General features: G+C 45.1%; 1 long non-coding RNA gene across 1 annotated transcript; it reads right to left on the bottom strand.

Annotated features, from left to right (window-relative positions):
* Positions 1-24,389, bottom strand: LOC144371999 (uncharacterized). The gene is made up of 2 exons (XR_013432045.1): positions 24,303-24,389; positions 1-678 (listed from the first exon to the last, which is right to left on the bottom strand). It is a non-coding gene; the product is annotated as an uncharacterized LOC144371999 (long non-coding RNA).
* Between the last annotated feature and the right edge of the window lie 1,195 nt (positions 24,390-25,584).

Here is a 25,584-nt window from a genome sequence, read left to right as displayed (position 1 = left end):
TTAAAGGATCTCAATGTGTCATGGATTTATTAATATCAAAAGATATTTGTCAAAGTCTTTAGTCAAACTAAGAAATAGCCCCAATTAGCAAAAGGTCCAGCCACTGGGAAATGTGCAAGTAAAAAGATACGCAGCACGTTACATTATAGTTGATAACACAAGAGGGAAAATGGATTAACAGAGCTTAATAAACACAGAGCAAGTGCAAAGGAACACGATCAGTAAATATGGAATGATCAATGTGGGCGGAATGTACCAGGGGCACGGTCAGGAACTGGCTGACTCCGGCATGACTTTCTGAATTTGCTTGCAGGTACTTCTTGATCATTTCACCACGTAATAAAATGAAATTCCCATCATGGGGTTTGAGTGTTCCCGAGAGCGACAGACTCTCCAATCGTAATCTGACCCTGTGAGTCCCATCAGGCAGAGGAGCAGTGCTTCAAAAGCCAAATAACCGGAGCAGGGATGGGGAATTGCAGGGGCTGAATCTTCACCTCCTCCAGCCACACCCCCACCTACCCACAGTGACCACCCAGTCAGTCCATTCAATCCAGGGTGGACGGACGAGGTCACAGCTGTCACACTCCAATCATCTCGCTCTGCTGTTGGGGGACACATCACCGCTCAACCACAACAGACCTCAAACTGAATGTCGTCACCATTTTGGAAGTCGGTCTGCAGGACAAGTGAGTAGGAACAGAGGTTAGCAATTAAATCAAACAGCGATATTTGCATTACACGTTTTAACAATGTACCCCATTACACCATCTAAATTTCCCAATTGCATGCTGACATTGCGGAATTTTCAGAGGTGGGAGAAGAGAGTTAAAGAGTTAATTAAAGAAGCCGGTGTGGTGGCGCATGCCTGTAATCCCAACAGCTCCAGAGGCTGAGGCAGGAGGATCGCAAGTTCAAAGCCAGCCTCAGCCAAAGCGAGGCCCTATGCAACTCAGTGAGATCTGCAACTGAGTGAGACCCTGTCTCTAAATAAAACACAAAATAGGGCTGGGGATGGGGCTCAGGGGTCAAGTGTCCCTGAGCTTCATCCCCAGTAACCAAGGAAAAAAAAAAAGAGTGAAGTAAAGAGTTTTTACAATTTTGTGTCCTTCATCAAAGACAAAATATTACTTATTTTTTAATGAATGCACAACAAATTTAACGAATAAGAATTCTAGAAATTAAAAGAAAAATAGCTCTTTGATGAATACTCCCTCATCCATTTACTGTCTCAAAGACAACGAATGTGTTGTACTAACACATTATTTGGCCTATGCTTGTTAAAATAATCGCACGGAATAGACATCCTTTCTGTACTAGTTACTGTTTTCATTTAAAAACACAATGAACAGTTTTCTAGGGTGATGCAGATGCTCTCCTATTTTTCACAATCTTCTTAGCATGCCTCTGTGCTGATGTGTAATTGCTTTAAGCACTTCTATTCTCTCCGTGGCCCAGGAATTCACAGAGCACGGCTTTACAAACCATGCGGCAAAGAATCATCCTGTGCGTTCATCCTGTGTGCTCGAGGTACAAATCTTTGAAAAATAGTCACAGAATTTGTTCGGTCCTGGCGATTCAAATTTTAAATGGATCTTCTCTTGAATCACACTGTGCGTACACCAAGAGTGTGCAGAGATGTGTTTCTTCACGCTCTCTCTAACATCATATATTTCTTTGCTGACTTTTTTTCCAGTTTGACAGGTTACAATGGTGTCCTTTGTTCGGTTGCTAAAGTTTGGATTTTACTCGATGGATGCCAGTGTGAGCATTTCTCCCATGAGCATTCTCTGTGCAGTTTATGATTCTGAGGTTGTACGTCATTTCCTTTGTTTCTTTCTTCTGCTGGTTTTGGCAGAAGAAAGAGTTGGAAACTTGGGCATAACTGTGTAGTTGGATCAAAATCATGCACTTCCGATTTGGCTTATTAGGCTTGGAACCTATTAATTATACATCAATGGGATTAAAATGATGCACTTCTGATTGGCTTATTAAACTCGGAGCTTAAAGCTCTTAATTGGTCCGTGCTAGATCCCTCACCTGCCAATCACCTGTGCCAACCACCAGGTACGCCTTTTAACAAACCCCGAGACAACAGACACCCCCTGGCATCCCTCTCTTGGGAGCTCGGCTTTCTTTCTGTTACTCTGTTAGATCCCGTTACTTTGCTCCGATGCTTGAGCCCCGTGGATTTCAGTCTCCGAATTTGCAAGATGAAGAACATCCCCCGTCCACGCTCCATGGGACACTGAGACACGAGGTCTGCGTAGCGTCATTTGAAAAATGCTTTCATACCCCTGACATCGGGACAGCTGTGGCTTCCTGTGATCCTCTAATCTTGATCACGGGAAACCGTTTTTATAACACAAAATGTCCCTATGCCACCTGTCATTTCGGTGGTACCTCCTTTGACTGTCTCGGGTAAACAACCTGTGAGTACCTTTTTCATGGAACAGAAAAAAATACATGTTTTTTTTTTCCCCCTGTGGCTACCGAAGTCACAGGTTGTTAGCGTAACGTAAGGCTTTTCTGTTTAACTAGAGAACTCACGAGAAACAGTTGAGATTTGAGCTCGGAGTACTTTTTCTAAATATTAGCTATTCATTGCTCAGATGTATCTTGCCTTCCAAAGTCATATTTCTAGAATAAATGACTTTCTCGCAGTATGGAGATTACTTAGAAAACTGGGAATGGAACCACCATTTGACCCAGCTATCCTACTCCTCGGTCTATACCCAAAGGACTTAAAAACAGCAACTACAGGGACACAGCCACATCCATGTTTATAGCAGCACAATTCACAATAGCTAAACCGTGGAACCAACCTAGATGCCCTTCAGTCGATGAATGGGCACCGAAAATGTGGTATATATACACAATGGAATACTATTCAGCATTAAAAAAGAATAAAATCATGACATTTGCAGGTAAATGGATGGAGTTGGAGAATATCATGGTCAGTGAAATTAGCTAATACCAAAAAACCAAGTGCTGAATGTTTTCCCTGATACAAGATGCTGATTCATCACGGGGGGAGGTTGTAGCATGGGTGGATGAGATGAACTCTAGATAGAGCAAAGGGGAGGGAAGGGGAAGAGAGGAGTCGCGGGCATAGGAAAGATGGTGGAATGAGATGGACATCGTTACCCTAAGTACACGTATGAAGACACGACTGGTGTGACTCTACTTTGTGTACAACCAGAGACATGAAAAATTGTGCTCTATGTGTGTGCTATGAATCGTAATGCATTCTGTTGTCACACATAACAGATACCACCAAGAACGTCTATGTTAGCCCCTTTAAACCAATATGAATCACCACACTGTCAAGTGTAAGCCAAAATACTAGGAAAAAAAGTAAAGTCTCTGAGTATTTTTTTTTTTTTTTGGTGTGTGTGTGTGTGTGTGTCTACAGAAGGGGCAGTAGTGAGGTTGGAATATTTTTATATGTTTACTGGTTGACTTACTCTCTGTGGGAAGTTGTGTATTCATGCCTTTATCCATTATTGTTTTTTGATGGCAAAGGCTATTTGGGGGGGTAGATAACTGCGTTAGTCAGTGTTCTGTTGTTGTAACAAAATGCCTGAGATGGTCTTGCAAACTTATAGAGAGAAAAGGTTAATTTTGGCTCATAGTTTTGAAGGTTCTAGTTCATGATCAATTGCTGCTATTGTGTTGGGTCTGCGGTGTGAGTCCATGGTAAAGCAAAACTCTTCACCTCCTGACCAGGAAACAGAAAAGAGAGAAGACAACGTGGTGGTTCCCCAATCCTCTTCAAGAACAAACGCCAATGACCTAAAGACCTCCCGCCAGGCCCCGCCTTTTCAAGGCTCCACCCCCTCCCAATAGCGCCACCTATGGATCAAGTCCTTAACACATGGGCCTTTGGGGGACAGAGGTAGTCTGCAGCAGAAATAAACATGCTCACTGACATGGGAACGTCCGTTTCCAGCTAAAAGCCTCACTGACGTGCAGAGAGCACATTTCCAAAGAGAATAAAGAAAATGTCAGGATTGGTCTTCACATCTTCATTTTTTATTGTCATACCCCAAAATGACAGGATATTGCAAAAAAAGTCACTATTTTATAGTTTTCGACACGTACATTTTTATGTATCTGGAAAGCGGTTCGTTGTGTGGAGTGAGGTAGGGATCCAGTTTCCGTTGTGTGGAGTGAGGTAGGGATCCAGTTTCCATGCCTGTCTTGGTAGGCGCGAGGATTCTGCATCCACCCACCAGGTACCATCCTGGCCTTAGAGGTCCCTGTCTGTTCTTGGTTCTGTCTCTTCTCTTTAGCTTCAAGTTTATAGCATTCCATGTTCCAATGCGATCCTCCGCTACCCCTGTAATTTCTCATTTCATTATTATTTTTTTTTTTTGGCTGTTCTTTCACTCCAGATGAATTTTACAAGTCAACAAACGGAATTTTGGCCGAGGATGTTTTGAATTTCTGTAAATTAGTTGCGGCAGGATCAACATTTCCACAATATGGTGTCATCTCGGTAACAATTTACGCCTTCATTTTTCTGGAGCACTTTAATTTTCCTTAATTTTTCATGGTTCTCTTCACATTTTCCATTCATACACTTGTTAACTCTACTCCAGGGAATACAATGATTTTGTTTGCTTTTGGAAATGCAATTTTGTTTGCATATTTTTCTGAGTATTACTTGGGTATGAAAACCATTTTTATATGGATCTCCTTTTGAGTCTGCATCTGCATCTTGTACTTTCTGAATTCCTTAAAAAATCTTCTAGAAGGATTTTGAGTGACTGGCAATTTCACGAGAGTGTTCAAGCATTTTGGGTGATAGCCAAACATTTCTACTTATTCTGATTGTACCTAAAAATATTTGTTATAATCCATGAACCCACGTTGATACTTCATCACTCCGGGATTCACAGTTTGCTTGAGGGCTCACGCTTGGTGTGGCATGTCCCCAGGAAACCATCTCCTCCAGCCACACCCTGCCTGCCTACAATTGCCATTCAATTAATCCACTCAAGTGGATTAATCCACTGATTGGGTTAAGGCTCCTATAACCCACTAATTGCACCTCGAGGCCTTCTTGCATTGTCTCACGCGTAAGATTTTGAAGGACCCTCAATATTTAAACCACACCAACAAGCCTACCTCTACGTAGAATCTTCGGCATTAGAATATCCAAGAGAACCCTTCCATGGCTTTCCAATTAGTTCTCTCAGTGGACGGAAACTAATCAGCGGACAGTTAGCGGCCAGGCAACTGTTGAGAGGGCACAGGAGCCAACTTGAGCTTCACCAAGGTCAGCAAAGAAAGAAGACGGTATTTTACCTCTGTGTGCTTATGTCCACGCAGTAGAGTTACGTCCATGTTTCGTGGTGCCCTTCTACTATCCCTTGAGAAATCAGACATTGGTGTCTACCAGCATCTGGCCACATGTTCATCAACCGCTCAATCCTTGACTCTGCTTCGTGTATTTTTGTTTAAAGATGCCTTCTTATCACATATCGTAGAATCACTCACGTTGACTGCATGGCCAACACCACCGTCACTCACACCTCAACAAAGCAGATGACACACCTGTTTTCCCTGTCAGGTGCATCGCAGCCTTTGTATGCTTAGGAAGATCAGAGAGCACATAAGCATCACGTGGGGGCGCCATTTTGAAATCGCAAAATCACCAGTGAAAAGCGCGATCGTGCAGGCAGCACGGATCTTGGTCTACTCAAGAGCTCCACAGCTCTGCACAAGTCTCTGGGTGACCACGGGAGTGCGATGAACCTTTACAGGGCCTTAAATAAATTTTAGCAAGAAGGTATTTTTGTTTTAGTTACTTTTCTCATTGTTGTGACCAAAAGACTTGACAAGAACATCATAGAGGGAGAAAAGTTTATTTGGGCCTCATGGTTTCAGAGGTTCAGTCCCTGGTGGACCAACTCCATGGCTCTGGCCCAAGGGGAGCAGAACAAGATGGCGGCAGGGCCTGGAGGAGGAGAGCCACTCAGGACAGGACACCAGGGAGCAGAGAGAGCTCTGCTCACCAGGGACAGGACAGAGACCCCAAAGGCACAGCCCAGGGACCCCCTCCTCCAGCCCCACCCCACCTGCTGCAGTCACCACCCAGGGAGTCCATTCAAGTGGATTAATCCACTATGAGTCTACACCCAGTGAGTCCATCCAAGTGGATTAATCCACTATGAGTCTACACCAGAGAGAAGAGAGAGTTCTGCCCACCAGGGACAGGACAGAGACCCCAAAGGCACAGGCCAGGGACCCCCTCCTCCAGCCACACCCCACCTGCTGCAGTCTCCACCCAGTGAGTCCATCCAAGTGGATTAATCCACTATGAGTCTACACCAGAGAGCAGAGAGAGCTCTGCTCCCCAGGGACAGGACAGAGACCCCAAAGGCACAGCCCAGGGACCTCCTCCTCCAGCCACACCCCACCTGCTGCAGTCACCACCCAGTGAGTCCATCCAAGTGGATTAATCCACTATTAGTCTATACCAGGGAACAGAGAGAGCTCTGCTCCCCAGGGACAGGACAGAGACCCCAAAGGCACAGCCCAGGGACCCCCTCTTCCAGCCATACCCTACATATCTATAGTTACCACCTCATTAATCCATATTGGTGGATTAATCCAGTAATCAGGGCACATCTCTCCTAGTCTAGTAATGTCACCTCTGAACATTATCATATGGTTTCACCTGCGAGTTCTGGGGGCCAGCATACATCTAAAACATAACAGAAGGCAAACTTGCATACACAGTGTCAATAAATAGTGAGGACGGACCACACACACTCTCTGCCTTATAACCTATGGAACCACAAGGCCTAACACGGGAGTTACCTACAGACCACCTTATTTTCATTTATTTATTCATTTTTTTGGGTAGCATCCTTTGCGTTGAAGTTTGAACTCCAAATAAATTATATAAGCCTGGTAGAAAAGTGGATTTCCCTTCTTTGATATTTTTTTCCCGGACGGCACAAGATCCCCTTCTTGCTGCACCGCGGAATGCAGGAGTTCCCGGCTTTCAGACTCTAGAACTGGAGCGGTGTGCACGGCTCTTACTGGAAACCGCCTCCACCCCATTCCCCGGGTCCTGATACAGAACCAAGCAACAGGAAGCAGCTCACACCCTCCCCAGTTCCGTGCCCCCCGCCGTGAGCCCTGCACTGCGCGAACACGCCTGAGGTGCAGCAGCTGGCACTGAAGTGACTGCTCCATCGCAGACTGCAAGTTGCCCAGTGAGTATTCCGAATGTCCCCTGTCCCACTGGGAATCCGGTTGTCGAATAGCCCCCCCTGGAGGTGATCAATCTCTGCTCCATGTGCCACCACCACAGCCTGGAGGGCTGAAGCCCCCACACCTGTTCAGATGCATGATTTAGAGGGACCCACACCCCACGCTGCCACGCACACCAGCCTCCACGTGGGAGGTCCTTTTGGAGCCCTTTCCACACATTTCTGCCCCATAACTCATCCCACTGCGGGGTTCTAGGACGACTGTGCTTAATCCTCCCCGAGGTCGGAACATGTAAAAAAAAAAATGAAGCAAAATGAGACCTTCATCTGTGTCAACACCAACCAGATGACGTTTTCACCAGACTTGGTTTCCGGGCTTTGGCAGAGCACCGGGGCGATGGAGCCAAGAGCGCACACAGGTGTCTGCCGGCTCTGGCTGGCTGGGTCTGTTAGCTGTGGGTGCCGAGGCATTCCCACGGATCCAGAGGTCTCAGAAACTGCCCGAGGACTCCCATCCGCCTCCACGAACCCCAGATGCTGGGAGAAATCGTGACATAAACAGGGTGACCCCAGGGGACACGGCCACCCAATTTCCTTCACCCTCTTTTCTGTGAACTCTCCAATTCTTGCGTAAGCGTCAGGTATTGGTGGTGACTGCCCTCTCTGTAAACTCACTGGCTATTCCAAGTTTTGTCGTTATTGCGACGAGATGGATTTTCCCATGTGACAAATTGCCCTAGAACAGAACATAGCAAAGAACAAGCATCCCCCGTCTCATACGAGTCCTGGGAGTTGGGGGCCTGGGATCCGCTTGGTTGGATGGTTCTGGATCACGGAAGAAGGAAGGGAGACTTAGACGACCCCAAACAAAGACAGAAGCCACAGTCTTTTTATAACCTCCTCTTGGAAATGAGATTCTCTACTTTCTTGGTGGCCGGGTTCCCTCTGAGTCAATACTGTGTGTGCATGCGCGCGTGTGTCAGGAATCTTTAGGGGCACCTTAAAGGCTGCCTAACACAGCAGGTCCTTGGATTTGAACTCGTAAAAACAAAACTCCGGTAGCTATTACGTGTGTCCTTTGCCAACATTTTTAATCAATACAAACACATATTTTAAATACAAATATTTTAAATCTGAGAAATAAATGACAATGCTCGGATCAGCTTCAGAGTATTTCTTTAGGAGATTAGGCTGAGTGACACATTTATAATAAGTGCTCAGTCAACTTTAACGGCTCCGGAGGCTGAGGCAGGAGGATGGCGAGTTCAAACCCAGCCTCAGCCAAAGGGAGGCCCTAAGCAACTCAGGGAGACCCTGTCTCTAAATAAAATACGAAATGGGGCTGGGGATGTGGCTCCGTGGTTAAGTGTCTCCATCTTTAACACATCCAATAGGCGTGGTTGAGCGTGCAGGGCTACAGCTAGTTGGTCCACAGACCAAGGACCCCACTATTCGTTCACGCCTTCAGACCACTGTTTGCTTTTGTTTCTTCCAACTTTACCCACGAGGTCGCGATTCTTGGGTTAGGGGCCAACGTCAGTGTCTTGAGTTTCCTGTGGTTATAACCCAAGTGGTTTCAGCAAGAGCGTGATAAGAGATGGCTTGAATAAACAATTTAACGAGGCAAAACAACGTGTCTCCCCGTGGGTGGAAGAAATTCCCATCAACGTGCACAAGGAGAGGGGAACAACATGGGCACAGCCTGGTCCGTGGGGTGAGTCACCAGTGCAAGGGAGCTTAGCCCCCGGACTTCCCTGGGAAATTCTAGAGGTCAGCGGGTGCTAGTGACACGTATTGGCTTCCCAGAATGTTCTGGAAAATGCATCTCAAAATCAACTCAGACCCTGTGTGATCTAGCAGGAGTCTCGCACCCACTAACCTCAGGCTATTATAGTTTAGGAATCATTAGAGTACGTTGGCACAAAATCACATTCTTTTTTTTTAAAAAAAAATAATATTTGTAATTGTAGATGGTCACAATACCTTGATTTTATTTATTTTATCTTTATGTGGTGCTAAGGATTGAACCCAGCGCCTCACACACACTAGCGCCCTACCACTGAGCCACAACGCCAAGCCCCAAATCACATTCTTGCCAAGTACGGATACTGATGTTTTCTTACCTGATTTTACCAGCTCTAGATGCAAGACGATTTCTCAACAATTTGCAGGACAATCCTAACCAATTCCTAAAAAATCATCACATGCACTAAAATGTCCACCCTGACACAGAAAAATGGAGATCTCCTTGCTTTCTATGTGATGTGACCAGAAGCAACTTAGCGGGACTCAAGAATGGAGGCTTAGTCCTGAGGTTAACACCACCTGGACCTTCAGTTTCTTCATCTTTTGTGGTCAAGAAATTGACCTGACTTGCTTGGTCTCGACGTAGGAACCTTTACTGACTTTCAGAGGTCAATCAAGTGACACTCCTGTAAAAACACAGACTTGTTGACTCCTAAGTTGATCACATGACTGATTTTTTCATTTCAGATAATAAAAAAGTAGCATTTATTTTTTTTGAGTCCTTTATATTTGACTTTATCAAGAGATTACATATTCAATGAGGCAGAAAATATTTTTTGTATTCTTTTTCTAAGGAATAAATCAGATTTAGCTTCTGAGGTGGGGTGTATCCACGGATTCCTTCATTTGTGCGTTATTTGAAACGCCAGGCACAGGTAGCAAAGCCTCTTCTGTCTCGGACGCTTGGTTTTGTTCTAGCCTGGAGTCGTTCCTGGACCGTAGCTGGTGGAGTGGTTGGCCCGCTCTCATTTTCCACATTGATGATGCTTGCTGCTTGTGTTTATATCTGAGTTTCCTGTTGCCTGTTTTGCAGGCTGATGCCCGTCAGGTGGTGATATGAGAATAGACGGGACCATTTCTAAGCATCATATATAATCTTCATTCACATGCATTCTGGGCCCTGGATATAGATGCAAAGTACATCATACAAAAACATCATCCTGCAAGGTAGAAAATTGTGGGGCTTACGACAAAATTAAAACATGGATAGGAGACGATTTACTCTTGTGTTGGTTATTAGTCCAGTTTATTTTACCTCAAAGAGTTCTTATCACTGGGAGCATCCCGTTTCAAGGTACGGTTCTGATTGAAAAAAAAGACCAAATCCAAATCGTTAACCAACCCTTTCTAAACTTTCTAACTACCTTTCTGAACAATAATTTAAAATTCCAAATAGGACCACAGCTCCCGTCTTGAAAATAACTGGGATAATCAACCCTCAATATGGTTAGTGGTCATTTCAGGATTATCAACGGCTGAAGGGGTTTAAATCTCGAAAGCTTTCACCTACTGTTTTCTAGATGTTCTTATTATGGAAGTTCAATTTCAACTATCGCTATGACAAGGGTTCTTTAGATTTATGTAGAGTCCTGATGTTGGTTTGAGTCTGTAGAACTTTCTATTAATTTCTATTGATTTTTTTTCACTACATTTAATAATTAAATAATATTTAATTATTATATTATAATATTTAATTATAATAAATAAATAATAATTAAATAATAATTATTTAATTAAATTAAATAATCTTGATTTTTTTTATTCCATTTGAACTCATCTCACAGATGACAGGCTAAGACAGACTGTCTGTCAGCGTTCCATCACTGTGACCAAATACCTGAGATAGTCCACTTATAGAGAGAAAAGGTTTTTTTTTTTTAATTTGCTGTACTGGAGATTCCAGTCCACTGTCTGTTGGCCTCAGGAGCCTCTAAGGGACATTGAAGATCTAAATTTCAGCACAGACCAAACCACAGACATTATAAAACATTTTTTTTTTCATTGTATTGAGTAAACAGAAGTTTTACAAGTCAAGTCTATTGCAGGAAATCCAAAATAGTGAAAAAATTCAAGCTTTTCAGATACTCTGTGTCAGGAACCTTACTGAACTTAAGATCTGTCAGCAAGATTCAGACCTAACATATAGTTCATGCACAATAATTATCGGCCTTCCTCCTGTTTTGTTAGAGACCAGGAATAAAAATTGTGTGTGTGTATGACTGTAATACATATCTATCTTGTGACATCTAACACGATTCTTGCAAGAAATACAGTGTCCAAAAAACCCCTTTTTCCCCATATCCTTGGATCTCGATTGTGATAATTTGGAGAAACAAACAGAACCACATTCAAATGAAGTCATGGTGTATACAGTTTCCCTGAGAGATGTGAAACGTCCCGGTAATTTGCCTGCCAGACTCGAAAGGGGAGATTTGTTTTCTCATGGGATAAGTATGTAAGCGCCCAGTGTTTGTTTTATTCATAACTAAAATGGTTCACGGCACTCAATGCCAATGTGCACAACAATATATTTTGTTTAATAGGGAATATTTGCCCGAGCACCTAGTTCATCTTATGCGCGGCGTTCCTGTGAAGCTGAACCAGTCCCAAGGTAAAACAAATGTTGCTGAATGCATGCATTTACGTAACAGAGCTGTTGATATCTCAATGCCTGAGGGAAGTAATCCTTTAGGAAAAACTAAAGCTCTACATCTTTAGGTTTGAGGTGTGCAGCAGAGTCTAAGGTTGGCTGCTGTGCATTTGCTAAGGTCACATGTAGTAGTCGTCAAATATTCCGAGAAAGGAGGAAAATTGATTTTTTTTTTCCTGAAATAATGGGGATTGTGTCATATGATAGCAACAAACATTTTCTATTTCATCACAGATAAGACTCAGGGTTTTTTCAGGGTTCACAAATAAATCACGAACCCATCAACTTGGAGAAATAGCCTGGGCATCCCTGCTGGGCATGTGCTACTCTGAGCTCTGCTTTTGAAGAGGTCTTGGCTGCAGACTCGCCCAGCCCTCCGCCCCCACTGCATCCAAACGATTCTTTTCCGCACTTCTGGTTTGTACAGGAATCTCAGGAACGTGAAGCATGTCCCAAATGCTGATTATAGGTGGGTGTGTGAAGGAGGGTGAAGCTCCAGGAAGGTCAACATTGGCTGCCCTGGATTCTGATGCTCAGTGAGGTGTGCACCTGCAAACCCCGGCTCACCCTGCCAGGGGGCTCTCGGGCACTGGAGGGTCCCTCTCGGACGTCTTCATGGGCTAGAACCACGTGATTTCTGCTTTTCCGTCGAGAAAAGAGTAATGACAAAGTCCTCTCCGAGCACCCACCGTATACGGCGCTAGGTGACTGTGAAATGTCACTTAGAACTGAGATGTCAAAGAGGTTATAGGTCAAGCCTAGGGGACATTCTGCCCCAGTACCAGGTGCCTCTTCAGAGTTAAGCAGCCGGGAACCACATATTCACAAAATGGCATATTTCTGTCAATTAATGCAGAGGTAGATAGTCGAGCTTTCTTGATGTCCCTGGCCAAGAGACCCATCAGGAGCAAACGACAAAGCCTAAACAAACAAACCGAGAGAGGCAAGCACCTTGCTGTGGGTGGGCACAGAAGCTGCTAACAAGCCTTCTTCTATGGCTTTGCACATTATAATGTCCTTATAAGGCGCAATTTCCACCCCAGGGAGATGTAGCATCCCCACCTGCCGTTGTTAACCCTGCAGCCTAGGAGAAGCAAGATATCAAAGTGAGCATGCTCAGGAGTGTGCCCGCCTCTGCCTGGGAGGGCCCGGTCTTCTCAGCGTGAATATGCATGAGTTTCCCTGATAAAATCCCCTTGTGTCCTTCATCTGGAGAGACGTGCTGACAGTCAAAAACCTCTCAAGACCACTGTTGGCATTCCAAGGCGTGAAAACATGCACGGGTCAGTCTCCGATGCTTGCAGTTTGTTCTGGGCTAAATCTGCGGTCTGACCCTTGCTTCTCAGCTCTTGACCTTTGGGAACACCTGCTCCCCCTGGGCCATGGCGGGATTGAAACAGTGAAACGTCTCCGTTACTATGTGTCTTACAGTCCCGTGAAGGAAGGCAGCATCCTCCTAAGATATCTGCATCCGGGAGAGTCCAGTTCCAGTAATGGACGGGTCAGGACGGAGTCCCAACTTCTCCGACTTCTCCTCCATCCAGTCTGGGAACGGCTTTCCACAAAGGGAAGGGTCAGCCACTCAGGACACGGTCTCTCCCTCCTCATCCCAAAAGGCCTTGGGTTCCAGTCTGAAGATTCCGATTTCTTTTTTTTCCGGGGGAACATTCAAGAAAATGCAGAAATGACCAAAAGGTAAGATAAAGTGATGGGGGTGGGGGGAGGGAGACAGGGGAAGTGACTGGTCCAAGGTACAAAACTCCTCATAGACGGGAGGATAAGGATGGAGACGTGATGCAGAGCGGCGTGGCCATAGTGAATGGCCATGGACGGCGAGTTTCAAAACAAGACAAAGTACTTCAAGAGTCTCGGTGCCCAAGAGGGTGAGCCAGCTGGCTTATTCGATACTGAGCGGTGGAAGAAATTTGTAGTTTGCTTTAATAAACTACTCCCATCATTCTGCCTTAGGAAACAAGAGTTACGACTCAATACAAGTATGGAGATATCCACAGAAAAAAATATTCTCGTATAAATTTGATGAAAGCCGGGCATCTCGCGGTGCACGCCTGTCCTCCCAGCGGCTCTGGAGGCTGAGGCAGGAGGATCGTGAGTTCAAAGCCAGCCTCAGCAAAAGCGAGGTGCTAAGCAACTCCGTGAGACCCTGTCCCTAAATAAAATACAAAATAGGGCTGGGGATGTGGCTCAGTGGTGGAGAGCCCTTGAGTGTTTGAATCCACAATTTTAGTTTAAGTCTCAAGTCATCAAAAAGCTCTTGCAAATGGACCTCTCCCCCACTCTGTTTTCCAACAATTTTATAAAATATACCCAGGGCATTTTACTAAATCCTCCGAGTTGCACCAACCCCTACATCAAAGAAAGGCATTTCAAAACTGACCAAGACCCCATCCTTGAAGGTGGGATCTTGCAGGAGACGGTCTCTAGGAAAGAGAGATTATTGGTCTTTATGAAGTGCTGGAGCTCAGGGATATTAAGCCAAGGGATTGCTTTCCTAGCTGAGCATTAAAAGCGATATCAAGCCTGTGCATGCTGAGGACCTGCTCATGGGTGGCTGTGTAGGGAGAATCTGAAATTGGCGCTCCCTATCTGTTATCAGACAAAAACAGGGGTTTTGAATTGCAAAATTTCGGTGCAGAGTTCTGGTTCACGGGAGGCGTGTTCAAAGTACTTGCAAGCTTGAGTCTAAAAATATGCAGAAAAGTCTAGACTTGTTCTATTGACTTTAGTTTTGGCTCTTGCAAAAGTTTTATTATCATTTTTTTTTTCCTTCTCTTCCTTTCTTTCTCTTTTCTTCACCTTAAAAGAACCCGACTGGCTGGCACGTTCATCAAAGCAATTTACGGAGAAGGCACTTTGACAGATTGCATGAAGAAGGTTGACTTGCGGAAACAAAGGGGTGCTTTGTAACGTACATCAATTATGTGCTTTAAAAAAAAAAAAAAAAAACCGGCTACTTCAGAATACTTCAGTGAGACTCTAGGCAGAGCCGAGCGGAGTTTTGACTATTTTTTCATTTTAGCACTTCAAAGGTTTTCTTGGGATCCCGTGGTTGACAAAGCCTAAAGAGGACAGATAGCACTGTGCATTACGGTTTTCCGTTTGCATTGATTGAAATCAGATTTAAGCAGACATGAAGTTTTTAAGTGTAGGCGGTAGGGTGTGGCAGAGGAGAGCAGCTCAGGACATGGCACCAGGAAGCAGAGAGAGAGAGAGAGTGTTCCACTCACCAGGAACAAACTGTAAACAACAAAGGCAGCAACCCCAGTAACCTACCTCCTCCGGCCACCGAGTTAATCCATTCAAGTGGATTAATCCACTGTTAGGTTACAACTCTCAGAACCTAATCATTTCACCTCTGAACTTTCTTGTCTCACACATGAGCTTTTGGGGGACAATTTGGATGCCAACACCAGTGCATGGTCTAGCAGTGAGATGCGCCCCCTTCCCCTAAAACCAAATTTCGATCTGTCTCTATGCTTCTTGGACAGAGGGAGATGAAAAGAGGAAAGGGGAGTCCGTGGAGAGTCCCACAGGGAGAGCAGAGGTAACGCTTCCGGTGTGTGAGGTGCCTGGTGTGCTTTAGGGACAAGGTGGGAGAATTAGCAGCGTTAGTACTTCATTCAAGCTAAGAAGTGATAATAATGAATCAGAAGCTTCAGTGGAGGACACCAAATAAATAAACCAAGACATCCGCATCCCCGTAAATAAATCTGATTACTGGGAAAACTTTTACCCAGGAAATAACGCAAGATGTGGACAGAAACCAAAGCGCTAAAAACGAGAAACACATCATGTCTGCAGTGCGGAGGGCTCAGCATTTTTAACTTCCCCTTCTCCCCAGTGTGATTGACGGTTCCGCGCCAGCCCTATCGAGATTATCAAGGCAGTTTTGAAGAAAACCCATGGTCCCGGACTTGGTTGTTCACATGTCAAGATTTTCAGTGAAGCTACCATCATTGAAAAATGTGGAAAACAGAGGCTAGAATCTAGGAAATGTCCGTGATATACAAGCAACCTACAGCTCGCTCTCTCTCTCTCTCTCTCTCTCTCTCAGTATCCACAGTGGATTGGTTCCAGGACCCCCACAGGTATCCGAATCCTCAGATGCTATAAAAGGGTGTAGTTTTGCACACAACTCACACACATCCTCCGGCACACTTGTTCATCTGCAGGTGACCTAAGTACCTAATACAAAACGGATTCCCAACACAAGGTCAATGCCAATGGAGACGCTATGCAAAGACGTGTCAGAGTGCGCTATTTCGGGAATAATAAGAAAAACCCGGCCCAAGTTCCGTGGAGACCCTATTATTTTTTTTTCCAAATATTTCGATCCACATTGATTGGTTCTCTCGATGGGAGACTCAGGGGTACACAGCTCTGACGCTATTTGTGAAATAGGCGATCTTAGCTCAAATGGTGTCAGTGTTTTAAAAATAAATCTTTACTTCGACCCCAAATCGACTAATGTGAAAAGGGTCATAGCTCATCTGTCAAATGCAGGTGGTGAATCGTGTAGGAAAAAAATAAGAAAATACGTATGAATTTGGGGTGTACGATATTTTTTTTTAAATACAAGATCAAAATCACTCGCCATGAAAGAAAAACAACGAATAAATTGGTTTTCCATCAAAATCAAAAAATTTTGTTCAGCAGCAGATAGCCTACAGAGAATCAAAGGGGACTGGGGTGTCGCTCAGAGGTGGAGCCCTTGCCCAGCATGCGTGAGGCCCTGGGTTCAATCCTCAGCGCAGTAGGAACAAAAAAAGAAAGAGTTATAATAGTCTCCAAAAGCCTGGACGTAAAGAAATTCTCCAAATCAATACCAAAAAAAAAAAAATACAACTCTAGTTTAGACATTTCCAAAAGACTTGAAGGGACACTTTTTCCCAGCGAGGATTTCTGAATGGCCCATCAGCATATGAAAAGTGACTGCCGGCCATTCGTCCTCAGGAAAACACCAATTAAAACCACAACTGGCTGACCACCACCCAGCCCCGGGGCTTGAAGGAATCTGCAAAAAAAGATTGACAGTCCCAAGAATTTGCATGTCTGTGGGGCCGTGGAAATTCTAAGAGGTGGCCGCTGGCAGCGCAAATTAGCACTGCCCCTGGGTCTGGTCTTCAGTTGAATACGCAGGTGGCCTCCTGTATCTATGGGCTCTGCCTTTAGGATCCAAAATACTTGGAAGAAACTGTTTGTTTGTTTGCTCTTTGTTGTTGTTGTTGCTATTCACCCTAGACATATACAGACATTTGTTCCTGTCCTTGTTCCCTAAAGAATCCAGTAGAACCACTATTTAATAGTGAGCCATAGAAAGTCACATGGAGAGGATTTGAAGTACCCAAGAAGATGTGCCTGGGTGATGCACATTTTACGTAAAGGATTTGTCAATGCCCTGGATTTTGGCATCCACAGGGGGTCCTAGGACAAATCCCACATGGATATCAAAGGGTAATATTTGAAATATTTCATTGAACTTCGTACTTAAAGATTTGCATGGGTTACATACACTATGCCTAAAACAGGATAATTTAAAAAGACAAAAACACCTTGACTTTACCCCTTACCTAGAAAGCTAAATGTTCCATTTCAACAAAAACAGAAAGAAAGGAGAAAAAAAATGATCTGATTCTGGTTCACGTATTTTTTTTTTTCTTTTGCAGAACCTTGTTCACATGTACATTTTACAATGCATTGCGGCAACACAGTGGAGGGAAAAATACATTTTCTTCACTTTAGTAAGGAAGGACAAAAAAAATAAATAAAAACCCGGAGGCCATTAAGATGCACAGCAAGGATCGGAAGCATAAAAATGAAACCATCTTCATTTAGGAAAACGATTGCCTTGATCATATTACATATTGCTATTTCCAAAGAAATGGTGCCCCGTCGGATTGCATCGCACCTGACCATTGATAGCTCTCATTTCTTTTTGAATATATCTTACAGTTATCCCCGGAATGAAAATGGCCCTTCAGTACCATGCACAGAATCATTCACTGAATTTGCAAAGACGGGTGATTTTGATGGGAATAAATTCATGATAACAGTAATAACTTCTGAGCAGATAGATAGGCGGATACTCACTTTAATTTCTGCACCTTTGTCCAGTGCAGGGTCTAAAGGCATCTATGCAAAGCTCTGCTGGCCCGTCTAAACGTTCACCTTCTAAAGTGATTCCAGTTCAGCTCATTTAAGCACATCAGCGTGGTCTGAGGAGAAAGCACGCCATTGGCCGTTTTCTGGGGTCAGTAGTATTGGGGTACAAAATAATTTTGAATAAGCATATTCCACAAGGGTCTTGACATATGGAAATACCATCTTGTAGTATCTCAACAAACGTAACTTGGATATTTAAAGAAATGCACGGTAATGGTCCTTCTTTGGGTAGGTAATTCACACGGGCTGGATCTGGGTCAAAATTCGCATGAGAAGCAGAACCAAGATTGGATCATGTGTCTTTCTGGGTACAAAAGCCATGACCTTTACCCGTGCCCCTCAAATAACGTCAGGAGTCAGCATGGTATGGCTGTCAAGGTCCGTGGGCTGCACAATTGCAGGAGAATGGGTCTCTGCTCCAAGTCTGCCCCTCACTAGCTTGCACACACCTTGCACACACCCACACCTGGTTCCTCATATACAGAGGCCAATGATCACGCTGACCTCCTTGGGAATGACAAGTCTGTGGCACAATGATCTCACCTGTGAAAGTACCTGTCTACTCTTGCTGCTGTAACAAGTGAGGTCATTCGTCCATCACCAGAGATTTATTTCTCACAGTTCTCCAAAATGAACTTCTTTTTATTTTTTGGTACTGGGGATTGCACTCATGGGCCCTCCACCCCTGAGCCACATCCCCAGCCCCATTTCGTATTTTATTTAGAGACAGGGTCTCACTGAATTGCTTAGGGCCTCTTTTTTTTTTTTGGCTGAGGCTAGCTTTGATCCTCCTGTCTGGGCCTCCCAGGGGTGCACCACCAAGCCTGGCTCCAAGATAAACTGCTGTGCGCTCCTCTTCTCCGCACCTCCTTTGCTTTGCCTCACAGGGGCTAAGCCAGCGCGTCACTGGCACTGCAGCTGGACAGTTCTCCACTGTGAGCTCACCTGTGCATCTTAGATGTGTGGCAGCTCACCTCTAGTGGCCAGTAGCTTCTCTCTTCCCAGCTGGGACAACAGAAAATGTCTCCCCACATTGACAAATGCCCCGGTTCCCGAGAAAGAATCACATCTTAGAGAAGTGCACCCCCAGGCTTAGAAGGATCTATGTTCATCAACCCAGCAGAGGAGCGGAGACGCTCTGCTCCCAGCTCACCTGGCGCCACATAAGTGATGCTGCCTTTATTTGCCTCCAACGGTTGTCCTGGTCATCCAGGGTGATTCCACTCGGTTCTTACCTGCTCAAAGATGCCTCTGCTGACCCCTCCGCCCAAAACAGCCCCTCCCCACCTGTTACCACCTACCTTCTCACTCTGCTGAACGGCAGCACGCTTCACCACTGAAGGGGAACCTTGCATGTCCATCTGTCCATCCATCCATCCATCCATCCATCCATCCATCCATTCTTCTTTCTTTCCATCCATCCATCTTCTATCCATCTTTCATTCCTTCCATCCATCCATCCTTCCATTCATCCTTCTATCATCCATCTTTCTTTCATCCATCCATCCATCCATCCATTCATGCTTCTGTCTATCTTTCCATCCATCCACCCATCCATCCATCCATCCATCCATCTATCCATCCATCCACCCATCAATCCATCCATCCATGCAACCATCCATCCATCTATCCATCTTTCTTTCCTTCCATCCATCCATCCTTCCATTCATCCTTGTATCATCCATCTTTCTTTCACCCACCCATCCATCCATCCATCCTTCCATTCATGCTTCTGTCTATCTTTCTTTCCATCCATCCACCCATCCATCCATCTATCCATCCATCTATCCATCCATCCACCCATCAATCCATCCATCCATCCATCCATCTATCCATCCATCCATCCATCCATCCATCCATCCATCCATCTATCCATTCTTCTTTCTTTCCATCCATCCATCTTCTATCCATCCATCTATCCATCCTTCCATTCATCCTTCTATCTATCTTTCTTTCCATCCATCCATCCATCCATCCACCCACTAATTCATTCATGCATTTATTTTTAAGACACAATCTTACTTTGTGGGCTAAGCTGGCCTCAAACTCACAATCCTCCTGCCTCAGCCTCCCAGGTAACTGGTACTATGGGAGTGTACACCAAGTCCAGTTGGTTTCTTTTCCTCCTAGTAACTTGGTTCCCATCGGGAGAGGGGCTTGTTCAGTTTACCCTGGTATCTGGGATGGGCTCTTCATAAACAATACCTGGGGAAATAATTGGACTCAGCAAAACAAAGCCTTATTTCAATTACTGGTAATTTTGAGGAAAAAAAACCAAACTCTCTTAGAACCAAAACAACATTGTGATCTATTCATAAGAATAGACCCGGCAAAGGGAAGCCAAATCCAACAACCCAGTGGAACTGGACGTGTGTTTCTATTTCTTACAATGGGGTCCTTGGTTGGAAAACCTCCACCAGCTCCACGGCATCCACCACGGGTTCATCCTTTCACCGGAATCCCTCTTTGGCTCATGGGTTTATTGAGACTCCCGTGGTGCCCTGGCCTCTGGGTACAGACAGGGAGCTGCTTAGTCACAGAGAACTGGAGGCACGTGGCACGTGGCTTATCCATGAGGCAGGAAGTGGGAGAGTGCGGGTCCACAATGGTGAGGGGGTGATGGGCGTGGACCAAGCTCCTGGGGCCATCTTGGTTTTTCAAAGACTTGACTTTTCTTTGAGAGAGACACAGGAAGCCACCGGCGGGCTTTGCTTAGGAGTGACATTCTCTGGCCTCAGTCAGTCTCTCTCTCTCGGTGTTGTACAGCGCGCTCTGAATGTCGTTGTCCCCCAATTCCCAAATTGGACACAGTCTGGAACATGGGGCGCAAACGGCATCTCGAATGTGTATGTGTGTATGGGGGGGGGCCTTTAACGGAGATATTTTCTGTGCACCATCGTCACAGATTTCCTTGTTTTGACCGGACAAATGGACGCTCCAGGACCCTGGCGCCCCTCTATTTTCCAAAGTGTGTTCTGAGTGCACACATTCCTTCCCTGTGGCGTGCAAGACGGAAAGCTCCATACCGTCACGGCCTTGTGGACATCTGCCCACGGTCGGAATTCACTCCCAATGCGCCAACCACACCCCAGTCACCGAGCCACGGACTGCTCCGTCTCTGCTGCGTGCAAGAGATGGGACTGGTGCGATGGCATTATCGGAGACTTGGGTTTATTTTTCCCCTGAAAACATACGACACTCACCTCCCACCTGCGGCTTTATGCAGTGCCGCCGAGTTTCCTGAATGCTTTACGGACTCTCACGATTTCCTTTTTCCAATGGTAGCTTGGTACCCAACAGGGCACGAAAGCCAGTCAAGCACGCTTTTATCAAACCCTTGGGCATAGCAGGGATCAGGCTGAATTGTTTCAAGCAATGAGAATAAGAGAGATCTTGGAGAAAAGTCGATAAATCAAGGCTCAACACAGACATCGCCCCTATTTCCAAAAAAAAGAATTTAGTGTGATCTGATCGTCTTGCAAGACTTTTGTACAGTAGCAACCCTCACTGTGTCTGAAATAATTTTGGAGATTGTGGGTTTGATCCCACTGGCAAAATGTGTCTCACGGTGCAAACTGGCGAGGCAGACGGCCGAACCAACACAACGTTCCTCGGATGAAGCTGATTAAAAGCCGGATGTTCCGACGCCCACTGCAGAAGGCTAAGTGTTGGAATGGCTTTGGGAGCGAACGAGGTCCCGGGCTTGCTCTGCGTCCCACGAGACTCTGCCAGGACTTCTCCCGAGGTGGGCGGTGTGGACCGGAGCCTGGATGTGTGTGAGGCTGGCTTGGAGCTGGGGATCCTCCTGCCTCAGCCTCCTGAGTCGCTGGGGTGACAGGCGTGTGCCACTGCACGTCCCTAATTAGTGACATTTATTAGTGACACTTGTTAGTGACATTTTGTTTTTCTGGAAGAGTCCCTTATTTCTTGAGGAGGCAGAGTGCTTTATCCGGGAGACGGTTCAATACCGACGAGGGCTCCACACTCTAATGTCTCCCTCACTGAGTTTTCTAGATGCATTTTAAAATAGTCAGAAACTGCTTCCTGGCACCTTCTTCATTTTAAAAGGCAATAGAAGCTCGTCGTTATTATTTTTTTTTTAGAGCAGAGATGTTTTTCACCGTGATCCTGAAATCGTCCCATGTTTCGCTGTAATGATAAGGTTGACTGGTAAATGCATTTTCAATTGCTCTGAAGTCCTCTTTTACTACGATTTCTCGGTGTTATTTTATAGGTAAAGACGGAAGCGATTGGTTCCTCCTAAGACAGACCTACTGACGCAGAACTGGGAAAAAGATCAAAGTGAAAACTTCCAAGTATGCTTCCTGCCGAACGACGAGGACCACTTCTGAACCATCGTGCACTTTAAAAACCGTAAGCAGAGCCTTGGTAAATCAAAGGCCAGAGCCGTGTCGACGGCGACGTTTGTCCCGAGGATGGTTTTCAAGAGACGCCAGAATGAATAAAGACATTCAAGGAGACATCAAGCCACTCGTGGGTGAATCAAGAAGACCTCCGACGATTGGTGGGTTTGGGAGCTGAGAGAATCTGGGAGCCCCGTAGCACATGCCACTATTTCATGGCTGTAATTTAGCTAAGAGACACCTAGGCCCAGCCTGTTCTCATCCTCCTCAGCCCACCTGCACCCGCAAAACCCAATCCTCCCGAGACCAGGGCGACGCGTCATCTTAGCAGCACAGAGTAAAAGAGGGGACAATAGTGGCTGCCCATCTTACTGGAGTGAGATGGTATCTCAGGGTGGTTTTGATTTGCATTTCTCTGACTGCTAGCCATGTGGGGAAAAGGTTACTCTTGTTCATTGTTGGCGGGACTGCAAACTGGTGCGGCCAATTTGGAAAGCAGCATGGAGATTCCTGGGAAAGCTGGGAATGGAACCACCATTTGACCCTGCTATTGCCCTTCTCGGACTATTCCCTGAAGACCTTAAAAGAGCATGCTACAGGGATACTGCCACATCGATGTTCACAGCAGCATGATTCACAATAGCAAGACTGTGGAACCAACCCAGATGCCCTTTAATAGATGAATGGATAAAAAAATGTGGCATTTATACACAATGGAATATTAGGCAGCACTAAAAAATGACAAAATCATGGAATTTGCAGGGAAATGGATGGCACTAGAGCAGATTATGCTTAGTGAAGCTAGCCAATCCCTAAAAAACAAATACCAAAGTCTTCTTTGATATAATGAGAGTAACTAAGAACAGAGCAGGGAGGAAGAGCATGAGAAGAAGATCACCATTAAACAGAGACATGAGATGGGAGGGAAAGGGATAGATAAGGGAAATTGCATGGAAATGAAGGGAGACCCTTATTGCTATACAAAATTACATATAAGAGGTTGTGAGGGGAATGGGAAAATAAACAAGGAGAGAAATACAGTAGATGGGGTAGAGAGAGAAGATGTAAGGGAAGGGGAGGGGAGGGGGGATAGTAGAGGATAGGAAAGGTAGCAGAATACAACAATTACTAATAGGGCAGTATGTAAAATTGTGGATGTGTAACCAACGTGATTCTGCAATCTGCATTTGGGGTAAAATTGGGAGTTCATAACCCACTTCAATCTAATGTATGAAATATGATATGTCAAGAGCTTTGTAATGTTGTGAACAGCCAATAAAAAAAAGAAGAAAAAAAAGAGGGGACAATAAAAACACCTGGCATTTGAATCGAGGCTGCAGGACCCCAAATACTTTCCAACGTGGACGCTGCCTCTTGGACCTCTGCTCCCAATTTCTACCTCACCCTGCAGCCACCTCTCTCTCTTGCTCTTCCCTGAGATTGCTGTCCACCCTACCCCGCCAAGGTCCTCAGATTTATTTTATTAAATAAAATAAAAGACTCGAGTCTTTCCCTGTTCACCTTCGCTCATTTTTCCTTGGCGTAGACTTAGGGGATGAACTGCAGTGTCAATGTCCACTCAGAGGACAATAGGGAAACACGGGGAAAGAAAAAGTAGTCAGCCTGGCAAAGGTGACTGTTCCTTTTTCATTTCTCCTTGTTCTTCATGATTTAATATATAAGGCCTAGATTAGCATTGGGCCCCAACAGGTGGTTTTTCCAAAGAGGTGACAAAACCATCTTTAAAGCTAGTTTGGTCAGTTGAGAAACCATATGTCACCATTCACAGATCAAAAGAAAGCTACATGGGAGACTTTGGATTCCACTTTAATGGTGGCCCTAGCAGACAGGACAGATGTTATGGGCCACGGGCACCATGTTTGTGGTTTTTCCACTGTTTACACGTCAAGGAGGGAAAATCCTGCAGACATGACCTTCCTTGTCATAACCACTTGCTTGTTGATCCATCTCCTTCTCTCTCTCCCCGTAGTGATACATAGCATTTGTCAACCTTCTTCCCACCTTATACAGTATACTCACAATGTTTTCCTTTGCCTCTAAGTCTCTACCCACCTTCTCTGCCGGCCACTGTGGGAAATTACCAAAGCTTTCTGGACTGTGGCGTTCCATGTTTCTCCTTGTCTGCACGTAGTTCCTTAAGAGAAAAAAAATACATATTTGCATATGATAAATGTTGATTTATTGATAAACATATACATTATATTCATCTATTTTTTCAGGTGACTGCAATTCCATACGCTAATGCAAGAAATAATGCAGAGAGATTCCCACAGGAACTTCACCCAGTTTCCTGCAAGAGTAACTTTGGGGCAGAAAAGGTCACAATGAGGAAACCGATGTCCACCCACCTTATTTGTATTTCCCCCGTTTTGCATGTGTTTTCTGTAAATGTGCGTGGACTACCTCAATGCGATCCTATTGCACGCTGAGTCCTTCCTCCATAAGATTCGTGAGTTCACTTTAATGCACGACTCTTAGATATTCCCCCTTTTCAATTTTAGTTTCCAAAACGCACCGTTTTGACTGAAGTCTCTAAGATTTCCATGTGGCCAAGTTTGCTCGAACTCTCAGGGAGCTTAATTATCACTGGCACTCAGCATGGAACTCTTTTAAGATGGGAGAAGTATTTTTAGACTCTGAAATTCTTTCCAATTAACCAAGTCATCGTTTCTTGTGGAGAATGCTGAGAAGGTTCACTGGAAGGTGGGGTGTGAGCTCTCCGTGATGCATCCCCACACCTCCATATCCTAAGCACTTCTGATTGGGATCCTCATCTCCCTGCTGTAACATTACATCATGGTCCAATTCTGGACTTTGAAATCACCAAAAAAAAAAAAAAAAGAAAAGTAAATGTAAATGAATTTGTTGATAACTGTGGGCAAATGTTATTCAGAATATAGCGGAGGGGATTCCTCAAGTATATGATTTCATTTTATTTCAAAGTTCCAAATTGGAAGGGGCAAGCCCTACGTGTTAGTCAGCTTCCCGTCACTGTAACAAAACGCCTGAGATAAGTTAACTTGTAGAGACCAAAGGTTACAGGGTTCACAGTTCTGAAGGTTCCAGTCCATAATCGCGTGGACCCACAGCTTTGGGCTTCTGAGGAGGCACTACATCTTGGTGGATGCACGGGAGCAGGACAAGATCCTCCATATCATGAGCCAGGAGACGGAGACGGAGACGGGAAGGGGCTGGGATGGGTTCTGCTGAGCCAAAGGACCATATGTGCTGGATTGCATTTTCCGACGCACCAGGAAACTTCCGGAGCGTGTTAGAGGGATAAAGTAGGCCAGAGATGTCTCCTGGGTCCGGCGAGGTGTCAAGATGCAGGAAG

This window comes from Ictidomys tridecemlineatus, chromosome Y (assembly GCF_052094955.1).
Source record: "Ictidomys tridecemlineatus isolate mIctTri1 chromosome Y, mIctTri1.hap1, whole genome shotgun sequence".
Lineage (NCBI taxonomy): Eukaryota > Metazoa > Chordata > Mammalia > Rodentia > Sciuridae > Ictidomys > Ictidomys tridecemlineatus.
This window is presented reverse-complemented; position numbering and strand designations above follow the sequence as displayed.